Below are 9,828 nucleotides of genomic sequence, written 5' to 3' on the forward strand. Positions count from 1 at the left end.
GCCAATGCAAGTGCATCCCTTCCTTCCTATGTGTCCCTCGCTGTCGGTCTATGCCAGACTTTCTTTTTATTTTCATTTCCTCCACACTTAAGCCCTAGTTTGTCTACAATGGGCGGCCATTGAATCTCCTGTGGGGGCGGGTGGCCTCCCTTTGGTTGCCTTTGGGCCGCCATAGGTTGTGGGTGGCCTTAGCTTTTTTAAGGGCACCACATTTGGAATACATATCGACCAAAGAATCTTCTGACAGTGGCTTCCATAAAAAAAACACCGTATTGGTATAAATATCGACCAAAGCTTTGCTGAGTTTTGGTAATTATCTCGGGCAAGCACTATTCCTCTTTTTCCATCAATAAGCGGCCATGGTTTGTCACCGTGGAGACCATCAGACTTGAAAATGCACCTGCTAGTGGAGACAGCCTTCGATTGACACCATACCTGGCATATATATTGACTAAGGCATTGCATTTGGCTCCGACGAATCCTATGGTTTGAATAAATGAATCTAAACTGCTATTAGCCACCCATGCATATAATTTGACTTAAGCATTGGCAGATGAACTTGACTGATCAAGGCAACCAGAGCGGTTCGGAACTAGTCCTTGGTGATACTTAAACTGGCCATATCTTGCCAATCGAAACCCCGATTGACAAACTGGAAAGATCGACGTGCTCCTGGGAGTGAGCACTTCAAACCCATGCATTTCTATCATCTTTGACCTTTTATCAACAGGTGCCCAATCCGGTACAGATCTGCTACTAACTCAACTTCAAACTGTCATAACTTCCTATCTGTAGCTCATAGGTGAGAACCGTGGCTTTTTGGGGGGGGCTTTTCCAAAACTAGCCTGTTTTTTTTGCCAAATCGGGCCGCCTTTCTTGTTTTGGAACGGTTTGTGTCATGCATGTTTTCGCGAGGAGCTGGGCTTGGAAGAAGCGCATGGGGAGGTAGGAGACTTGCCAAGAGCTTGCGGCCATAGCCGGCCTCAGCTAGCCACACCACCATCTCTTCCTACTCACGCTGCTCACAACCCGCTGCCTGCGTTTTGGGCTTCAAAAAAAATTTGATTTTTCACATTGAAAGGCCTTTGGGCCATTGGTTTTGACCCTTGGCCACTACTAGTGGCCCTTCCCACAGGCAATTCGGCGAACCAAAGCGGTCAAGCAAGCCAAAGCAGCACAAGCAAGGCGAAGCAAACACTCGGCTTCCCTTCGAATCTCACAAATTCCGACTACGCTCAGTAATTGCAGGAAATTCCAGAACCTACGTATTTTTTCGATTGCGACAAATTCAAGAGGCATTCAAGCAACATAATAGCCGAATCTTCCAACAATTACGCTTCTTTTCAAAGGAAAAGATTCAACCATCTACACGGCACGCGTTTGGTCATCTTTTGAACCACGGGCGATAGTGCGAAGTTCGATTTGTACGCCGCCGGTGCAAATTATTGTTTATTCGACGATTAAGTGCTACGACATGCAATGGGGAGTTCGCTATACTTTGCAAGTGCTACCAAAATCAGGTATTTTTTTTTTAGTACTTCTTTCAGTGCACTGTGTAGCCATGGATTCGGATATCAACATGACATTCGATTTTGAGCAAAGTACTCCCGATCACGCCAATGAAGGCTCGCGGCCGGATCCTCTCAAGGAGAGTACCCGCGATGCCATGGCAAGAGAATATACTTATGAATTGCTCGATATTCAAGAATTTCATGCACTTCAGACACACATGACAGTCATGGATGAAAATTTTAAGGCTTTAAATGAAAATGTTACTAAACTTTCCACATTAGTTGTTCAATTGATGGAACAACAGACTAAGAGTCTGGCTAGCACCCACATGCATGAGCACGTTGGAACACAAGGGCAAGGCCCAATTAATGAAACACTTCATACTCTCACTGCCAAAGAGGTAGATGATTTGTTGAAGAATTTTAAACCACCAGTTTTCAAGGGCGAAGACCGGGACCGCAATAAGGATGCAGTGAACATCAATCTCAGTAAATGGGATGGAATTCACGCCTTACGGCGAACTCTGGATGTAGTAAGAGCTCTGCAAACGAGCTTAACTCTGGAAGGCAAGGCCTACAAATGGTGGATGTCTCTCAAGGAGAAGAGCATCATACCACAAAGTTGGGCAGGCTTTGAATCAATGTTTAGCAAGGAATTTTTGCCTACAAACGAGGCCGATCGGAATTGGACCGCTTGGGACACGTGTTCCATGCGCCAATATCCGTCACTCCTTGAATATATCTCTCACTATAGGGATGTCATCCTCAAGTTGGAAGGCTTGGATACCTTTCAAAAATTACGAGGGTTCATACGAGGTCTGACTCCAGAACTTAAGAAGTATGTCGAATCCTAGGACCCTAAAACACTTGAGGAAGCCATAGTGGAAGCACATATTCATGATGACCCTGATGATAAGAAAACACATAACAGTAACGTGCCTGCTAGTACACATAGTAACACACGTACTCAGTATGGGCACAATAAAAGGAAATTTATAGTTGCTAATTTAGATGCATCTAAAAAACCCAAGGGGCCCAGGGGTCCTCTCTCTCCTGAGAATTTTGATAAGGCCAAGAAAGAGAAGCTATGTTTTCAATTCTTAGGAAGAGGCCATGGCAAAAAGGATTGTCCCAAGGGGAAATCTGCTGCCCAGGGGAAGGAGAAAGCAGTGCAGACGGTGCAACTACTGCCTCTCGAGTCTTCCTCCAAGTTCTCTACAGTGGAAGCAACACACACTGAGGTGGTGCATGAATGTTGTCTCACAGCTTCCATGTGGCAACAAACCTTTGGACCACATGAGTTAGTACATATGCACGGATATCTGCAAGGGCACAAGGTGCGCATCTTGGTAGATGACGGTGCTACACACAATTTCATCAATTATGGATTGGTGAAAAAGCTTAAACTGCCTCAAACTCCTAGTACCCACCGCTACAAGGTAGCAATGATGAATGGACATGATAGTGAAATATGGGATACTCAATGCCGAGTTGTTCCATTGGAAGTACAAGGGTACTCTACTTGTTTGGATTTTCAAGTTATGAACATGGAAAGGGCTGATGTGGTTCTTGGTAGGGAGTGGTTGCATAGCCTAGGACCATCACTGATGCGTAGCTATGAGCACAACAGTTTGATGTTTGATTCCCATGGCACACATGTGTTGTTGTTAGGAGAAAAGGATATACCATCATCACCGCTGATTTGTACTGCCGAGCTTATGCAGCTCGTTTCTGATAATAAAATAGAACAGGTTTTCTTGTGTTACTCATTGTCTCATTTTATTTCTAACATTGAGTCTGTTGCACATTCCTCAACGCCGCATGCTTCTCTCTCCTCTATTCTGCCAATTTCTACTTCTACACAAGCAAACGTTGCTAATCAGTTACATAAATTGTTAAAGGAATTTCAAGATGTCTTTCCTAATGATTTGCCATCAGGTTTACCGCCGACACGCTCAGTGCAACATGGCATTGACGTGGCTGCAGGCTGTAAACCTGTTAGTAAACCACCTTACCACATGAGTTACTCAGAGGCTGCTGAGGTGGAACGTCAGCTTGCTGACTACCTTAGTAGAGGGTTTATACAACCCAGTTCTTCACCATGGGCTTCCCCTATCCTTTTGGTGAAGAAAAAAGACGGCAGTATGCGCATGTGCGTAGACTATCGGGGCTTAAATGCGGTTACAGTTAAGAACAAATACCCATTGCCAAGGGTAGATGAGTTATTTGATAAGCTAACTCATGCTCGCATTTTTACGAAAATCGACTTGCAGCCAGGATATCACCAAGTACGTATTCGGCTTGCCGATATACCTAAGACTGCATTCCGAACACGGTTTGGACATTATGAGTTTTTGGTGATGCCTTAACCAATGCGCCCGCGACATTCATGACACTTATGGATAGCGTCTTGAAACCATATTTGGGCAAATTTGTCATTGTGTTCCTCGATGACATTCTAGTTTATAGTGCTTCTGCAGAAGAGCACTTACAACATCTCAGGCAGGTGTTTGAGTTTTTAAGTGCAAACAAGTTATATGCCAAGGAATCTAAATGTGATTTTCTCAAGGAAGAAATTCATTATTTAGGACATGTCATTTCAGCTAATGGCCTATACATGGATCAATCCAAATTGGATACCATCCGGAAATGGCCACCTCTTAAAAATCTGGAAGAATTATAGATCTTTTTAGGCTTTGCAGGTTTTTACCGAAGGTTCATTAAAAACTATGCTCACCTTGTTGTACCTATGACAGACCAACTAAAAGGCAAAGGTAAGGATTTTCAGTGGGGTTCTGCTCAACAACAGTGTTTTGAAAAACTCAAAGATGGATTAGCTACAACTCCTATACTGGCTATTGTATAATCCTTTCAAACCATTCGTTTTGGAAACGGATGCCAGTGACTATGCTATTGGAGCAGTCCTGTTACAAGACGGACGGCCAATTGCACTTGAAAATAAGAATATGGATGCAGCTCAGCAGAATTATTCTGTTTACGAACATGAACTCTATGCAATAGTGTCTGCCTTAAAGACATGGCGTCAATATCTGTATGGTGCTCAGTTCGAGATTGTGTTTGACCATGAAAGCATCAAATGGTTTACACAACAAACAGATTTAAAGGGTCAAAAAGCCAGGTGGGCCGAGATCCTTCAGGAATATGACGCCAAGTTAAGGTATCACAAAGGCCAATACAATGTAGTGGCAGACGCTCTCAGTCGAATGCCAGAGATCAATTCTCTCTTGTTCATGGAACTTTGTAGTGAATTTTTAGAATCTCTCAAGGGCAGATATGAGCAAGATGAAACATATTCCAAAGTGTGGAGCCATGTTCAAAAGAGGGATCCTTCTCACTCCAATGTAGGTAGTGTACAATTAACCTCCACACCTAGTTCTCCTTTATCAAGTGATGAACTACAGCGATGGAAGCATTTTTCCATCAACAATGGGTACCTACTCCACAAGGGGATAGTTTGTGTACCGACGGACATAGACATTGGGCGCCAAATTCTTTATGAATGTCATGATAGTCCAAGTGCGGGGCACCAGGGGATTAGACAAAATTATTCTCTCGTACGATGACAGTTTTACTGGCCAGGTCTACATGGCTTTGTTCAAGCTTATGTCTTGCATTGCCAAAAATGTCAAGTTAACAAAGCAGAGCACCTGAAAGTAGGAGGACTCTTACATCCTTTGGAAATTCACAATGGAAAATGGGAAAGTATCTCCATGGATTTCATTGTAGGTTTACCAACCACTATACGAGGTCATGACTCAGTATGGGTGGTCGTAAACAAGTTGACTAAACTATGTAAGTTTATTCCGACCAAATCAATGATTAAGACACCGGAACTAGAAAGGTTATTTGTGGACAATCTATACAAATTGTATGGGTTGCCAAGTAATATTGTTAGTGACCGTGACCCCAAGTTTAACAGCCACTTCTCGAGAGCTATATTTAAACGATTGGGTACACAACTCAACCTCAGTACATCTGATCATCCGGAAACAGATGGTCAAACGGAACGGGTTAACCAGGTGCTAGAGGATATTCTAAGAGCATACGTCAGCAAAAAATAGACAGACTGGGAAGAATACTTACCTATTCTCGAGTTTGCCTACAACAGTTCTAAGCATGTCACAACAGGCTTTAGTCCTTTCATGCTCATGTACGGGTTTCAACCTAGGTCACCAGTTACGGTATGGTTGGCAACCGAAAAACCCCAACAGGTTAAGGATTTTCTCCAAGACCACATGGATATGTTGAAACTTGCTTGTCAGAATGTCCGACAAGCACAGGATCGGTATAAGAAATACGCTGATGAGAAACGTCCGGCAAGTTACTTTCGAAGAAGGGGAGGAAGTATTTTTACATGTGCCAGAACATTCAGAAAGTCTGAAAACTGGACCGACACCTAAATTATCTCCCCGATATTGTGGGCCTTTCAAAATACTCAAGCAAGTTGGTGATCGTGCCTACAAACTACTACTACCATCACATTCTCACATTCATCCGGTGTTTCATGTAAGCCATCTACGAAAGTGGTTACATGGGGACAACAACATCATTGACCAACACGTTTTGGTCGATTACATTGAACCTCCTACTTTACCGCATGAACCTGAACGTGTTATGCATTATCATGAGTTGCGTACATGACATCATGTACGACAACAAGCCTTAATCAAGTGGAAAGACCGACCTCAAGAATGTGCCACTTGGGAAAACATTAGTGTTCTTAAGAAGAAGTTTCCCACTTTTGTTTTCGAGGACGAAAACTCTTCTTTAAGGGGGGGGGGTAATGTCAAGACAAGGGTCCTGTACCCTAAGAACTAGGATAGTCATGGAGCCCGCCTATATAAAGGGAGGTTGGGAGGAGGATCTCAAGGTCTAGTTCCCTAGTTCTTACATTGCACTTCACAAATATTTACTCCATATTCTTTACATATCCAACTGGCATCCAATAGATTGCAACCCTATATTGTTTACCCCCCAAATCCAAGTATGTTGCAGCTAATCATGCACATGACTTGACTTTCAAGCTTGAATTTGGAAGCTCTATCAAGAGCAAGTATGATCTATCCCACCTTTCACATGGAATGGTCGTCAAGTACTCTCTTCTGATATCGATCTAAAAGATGTGAAGATGTCCCAACTATCCAAAGAGATTGAATGAAAGCTAACCATGTAAGCTTCTTGCTAACCTTAGCAATGACAAAACCCAGAAAATAAACTTCCCCACATAACATAAAAACAAAAACCCATTGCCACACAATCTGCTACAAATAAAACATCTGCACTTCAATATCCTCCAGGGTCGCAAGGCATATACATCAACCAACTTAAAGTAGATGCACCACGATATCCTCCTGTATCAAATGGTGACAACCACTCATAGAACATATGTATCAAGTACTCACATAAATGCATACACTCATAGGCAACAGGCTTTGCACTTAGGTCAAAGGACCGCATCATAGAGCTAAGCATCTCTATCAATGATGTACAAATCAACACTTCAACATCACCCCCTCTAGTTGCATAGGTCCAAGCATCTGAAAGTAGCACATCTAGTGCTATGACATTTATATAACCCTATTTTGATCTTGGATAGCTCCTTGAATGCCATCTGAAATAGACACAAAACCCTCCAAAGCCTCATTGAGCATCTACATCAACTCTTCGTTATCTGCATCATGTTCTGGATCAATTTATCGACTTCTCAAGAAATAAGGGGCTCAAAATCCCTCAAGTTCATCATCCAAAAGTTCCTTATCTTTCTTATATGAAACATCATGTAACCAACCTGTGGTTACATTTGCCATCCCTCCAATCTCTCACCCCGGCTCATTCACGTCAGGGTCACCAAAAATGTCGGAGTGAGTTTTGTGTATCTAGGCACACAAGGGTTGCTTGGTTGTGAGCGTGTGTATTATAGAGATAGCATAATCAAAAAATTAAATTTCTCAATTGAGTGCAGAAAAGAATCGATCAATTGAGAGATAATTGGCTATAGTCGGGTTAAATTGAGATAGTTGGAGAAATAAACAGCTTAATTTAAGGCGATAAAGATATTCGAGTTTAATCGCGAGTGATAGAGATATAGCAAACTATGGAGGCTTGATGCAAAGCAAGCTATGGCAGTTCCTCTTGAGGGAGAGCTTGACAATGTTGCTTGTAAGTAGAGAAGAAAAGTGTCACCTAACAACAATTGATAATCACAACTATGTCAGGGTCTATTCCAGTTGATTACATTCAAATTAATGACTTCAAATAAAAACCCTCCATTTTGGAGCACACAGGGGTCGTAGATGGTGGGATTTTACTGGTGTCCTAGAGGGCTTAATCAAGTGGTGCTCAAAGCATTTCAAGTGTGCACGATGCTAGCAAAACCATGGAAATAGAAGATGAATTGTGGATGTCTTTGTGTGTTGAGTGTGGTCCCCTGATGGGCTTTCAAGAGAGGGATAAGGAGAGAGAACATTATATGGGAGGTGATGGTTTGAGCAAAGCTGTAGAGACTAGACAACTCTTATGGGCTTGCAAAAGAGAGACAAGGAGAGAGGAGAGGACAAGGATTTGGGATTTTGTGGCTCGTTATGCAGAGGAAGGGAGGAGGGTAAAGGGCAAGTATGTGTGCATCATGGTAGAGGGCTTGGTGATGGTGTCTCGTGAGGATGCCTTTTTCCGGCGCTCCTTCATGGAAGGAGATAGAGAGACTGGATGGAGGAGCCATTGCCATGCTAGGAATCATCGTTAATCGCTTATGGAGGGGGAGGGGGGGGGGGGAGAGAGAGAGAGAGAGAGAGAGAGAGAGAGAGAGAGAGAGAGAGAGAGAGAGAGAGAGAGAGAGAGAGAGAGAGAGAGAGAGAGAGAGAGAGAGAGAGAGAGAGAGAGAGAGAGAGAGAGAGAGAGAGAGAGAGAGAGAGAGAGAGAGAGAGAGAGAGAGAGAGAGAGAGAGAGAGAGATGGTTGCAACGCCTCGATCGGCAGTGTTGAGGGTGGAGACTCTCTCTCTCTCATGGTGATCTACAGGGTGGAACCTAAGTACATGGAGATTTTTTGGGCAGGCGATGATATGGTATTCTATTACAATCCCTAGTCATAGGCAATTCTTTCTCTCTCTCGTGCTGGTCTACATCTAGTGCTGAGGGTGGAGGCTCTCTCTCACGATGATCTTCAAGGTGGAACCTGAGTGGAGGTGCGACAATGGTGGTAGGAAGGGATTCGGGATTCTATGGCTCATTATGCAGAGGAAGGGAGGAGGGGGAAGGGTAGGTATGTGTGCATCATGGTAGAGGGCTTGACAACGATGCCTCATGAGGATGCCATCTGCAGATGCTCCTTTGCAGAAAGAGACAGAGAGACTAGGGATAGAGGATCCAATGCCATGCTAGGAATCAAGTATGAAAAGATAGACTCACTAGCCCAATAAATGAAATCTTTCAACTTGGGAGCTAGGCGTAGATGTAGAAACACCCGAGGTAGTAAAGAGCCAATGGGTAGTCAAAAGGTTTGTAAGTCTTCCTACAAGCCACAGAGAGAGAGAGAGAGAGAGAGGGGGGGGGGGGGGGGGTGCATGAGAAAATGGACTCAAACCCAGCTTGGTAGTTGTGATGGATTTTTAGGGCCTACCAACTTTCTATCTATGTCCGTATGGACACCACAAATAACAGAGGGTTTGCCCTCCTTGATTCTCGACTCTTAGATCAAGGTTTCTTGAACGATTAATTTTACAAAGTGATAAATGTTTCTTAAGAAAGTGGAAGTTTTGCATAATAAGATACCACTAGATTCACAAAGAAATGCTCTACCAAACTATGAAGTCACCCATCAAAATTTAGGATGCACTAAGAACTGACAATTTCTTGCCTACATAGAGGTTGTGGTACTTTAGACTTGTCTATGGGTTAAAGTTTGGATCTAGATCGTGATGATCCCTACCTATGCTCACTGTGTTGCCTGCCTTGACAATAGTGCATGAGCTGAGAAGGGCTCTGGGCAAGCTCATTAAGGGCAAGGAGAGTGGACTCCTCTATGAAATGCTAGGTATAATGGATGTGCTGCTCTTGCTGATGGGATGTGCGATGCAAAAGACCAAGGGTTGTCCTAGGAGGGGGATGCCCGCTTCTCTTTGCCCATTTCCAAGGGGATCTTCAATTCTCTACTTGCCTTGAGGTTGGGGAAATTGCCCCCTTCATTTGGAAGGGATCCTTGCTCTCAAGGTGCTCTTTGCTTCTACAGTTTGATGGCGGATCTACTCCGGACTGAGTGGGTCGTGATCTTGGGAGGCTCGGGGGAAGTAGGAGGTGTTG

Source organism: Adiantum capillus-veneris, chromosome 7, assembly GCF_014529385.1.
Source record: "Adiantum capillus-veneris isolate H3 chromosome 7, ASM1452938v2, whole genome shotgun sequence".
NCBI classification, from domain to species: domain Eukaryota; kingdom Viridiplantae; phylum Streptophyta; class Polypodiopsida; order Polypodiales; family Pteridaceae; genus Adiantum; species Adiantum capillus-veneris.